Genomic DNA, 2686 nt, shown 5'->3' on the forward strand with positions numbered 1-2686 from the left:
CTTCTTCATTGCCGGAAGAATCTTCCTCCGCTTCTTCTTCTTCTTCTTCTTCTTCTTCTTCTTCTTCGGGTTCAGACGAATTAACTTGTCTTTGTGGGAGTATATAGGGTGAGCCCGAACATTGCACACCACTCGATAAGGGCAAGCTTGTAATCACGATGCATCAAGCAAAATTTAATCAAATTAGTAGCATTGGCATTGCTACTCTCCCTATAGAGGGCATGCTCAAAGGTGCATAAAAATCCAAGTGTAAGTCTACGATAAGTGGGGTATAAAGATTGAGATAGAGCATGAATTCCAATATCGGCACAAAGAGTGTAGAAATCGTTACTAAGCCCTAAGGCGGCCAAAGTCATCGGACGTGCCCACTTTGTATTACGAACGGTCCTCTTCTTTATTATTCAGAACTTGGCACATTCCGCAGTAGTACGGAGTGTGATAACGAGGGTGAAGTCTTGATTGCATGGCGCTCTTTGCAGGTTGACGTGGTGCTGCTTGGGCCCTAGTCTCAGCCATGGCACGAGCCCTCTCACTTTTATAGCTCATATACAAAAATGCATTAATTCTTTCCACAAAGTGATTATAGACAATAGATCTAGGATATATACAAGATGTACAATCCTACCAAATAGAATCAATCGAAGTGATCTAAGTTAAGAGATAGGGCTAAAGCTAGGTTTAAACCTCATATGAACAGGAATGAGTGAAATAGACTAAATTTGACGAAATAAATTGGAGGAAAAGTGTGGGAATGTACCTTGGAATTGAAGAGTGCAAGAAATCGACCTCAAATGCGGTTAAAATCAAGTTTTGGAGGAGTTTTGGGGAGTATGGCTGCGAAAAAGTAGGGTTTGGAGAGAGAAAGTGAAGAGGAGCTCGGGCTGAGCAATTTAAGAGATCCCAACCGCTACGGTCGTGGTACGGTCTTAACACTTGGTATGGTAGCTTCTTGGCTCGTTACTGGACTCCTCGAAACTTTCTAATCTTTGGTGACTTCTGTGCACTCCTTGGTGTGGTCAGAGTTCAGCCTGGTATGGTCGTCTACAGCGACCAGACCGGACTCGTCTAAACTTTATTAGTCTTGGTTTGCACTGAAAAAAATTGTGTCACCTTGCCCTTATCTGTAGATGTTAATGATGGAAAAATATAGCACATATATTATAGCAAAATTTTGGTCAAAAATTCTCCAACTATTTTCTCCATGTATACAATGAATTTACCCCTAAAACATAAAGGTTAGAGTCCTTGATCACGTAAATTTATTGAACAAAAATAAATAAAAACTAGTAACTAAGAAAAACTTCTATTCGCTTGGATTGCCTCCCAAGAACCACTGTTGGTTTAAGTCATTAGCTTACTTCACTTATGTTCAACCAATACCTGGGTAGCGTGGAGTGAGAGCAATGGATTGTCCTCTAAAATCTATCATCCTCATCTCATAGGTGTCTTCTCCATAGGTCCTTTTTTTTTCTTTGGAAGTGCATGACAAATTTGATGTTGCTCTCCTACATATTAATTAGACATCCAGCAGTTCTAAGAAATGGCCTTTCTAGGATTACCAAAACAACGGAATCCTCAGGCATATCTATTATAACAAAATCCACAAGTACGGGGCAATATTTAACCATAACAACAACGTCTTCTTTAATGCCCACAACCTTGCAGAAAGAAGCATTAGCAAAATTTATATGCATTTGAGTGGATTCTAGAGGTCCTCAATCAAGTTTCTTGTATAATACAGTGGGAATAATAGACACGCTAGCATCTAAGTCACGCATAATACAGTGGGACTTAAATGGTTGGTTCTCCCAAAACCTCTAGCTTGAGTGGCATTCTTTCCTTATATTTCTCTATCTCAAAATCTAACATGCGCATCTCAATAGCAACTTTATTGATAAAATCATTGTGAAATTCATTAGTAGACCCATTAGTATGATGCAAACTAGTATGCATAATTCTAATTAATTAATTTATGGACTTTTCCAATGCACCTGCATTTTGGGTCTTGATGCTCTCAACTTCAATGGGCTTGCCATTGATTGCAACTTTTATCATCTTGACGTGCTCAACGGGATTTGGCTCCGGTTTACCTACAAAATAGCTTAGAATATGTGTTTGCCCTTCGACAATTTTAGCAACGTGGCATTCAATGAGCTTGGTCCTATTCTTAGTAATATTGGAAGAAAGACCACTAATTTTATTGGAGAAATCAGCGATAGCGACATCATGCTCTTTAATCTTATCAGTAAAGAACATATTTTGTTCCATTTGAGCAGCCATGAATTACTTAAACATAGATCCCAAAGAGTTGTTATTGTTATTATTCGTATAAGCATTAACAAGTGGTCTAGCATATTGATTATTGATATTATTGCCATATGAAAGATTAGGATGGTTGTGCCAATTTGGAATATATGGAGCATTTTCCTCAAATAAAATTGGTATTCGCAATTTCTCCTATGGAATTTACTTGAGCGGTGTTGTCATTACCTTGCAGTAAGTAAAGTAATTTATCAAGCTTATCTTCCAAGCTCGAACCTTCAATTGCATTTACTCTCTTCGACGGTCGTGCTGCTCTCCTGTTGTGCCACTGGGAATGGTTGTTGAAGATGTTCTTCAATAATTGCTTTGCTCCCACGATAGCCTTGTTCATGAACGCTCCTCCTGCAGTTGCATCTAAATGCTT

The sequence above is a fragment of the Phragmites australis genome, chromosome 10, assembly GCF_958298935.1.
Source record: "Phragmites australis chromosome 10, lpPhrAust1.1, whole genome shotgun sequence".
NCBI lineage: Eukaryota > Viridiplantae > Streptophyta > Magnoliopsida > Poales > Poaceae > Phragmites > Phragmites australis.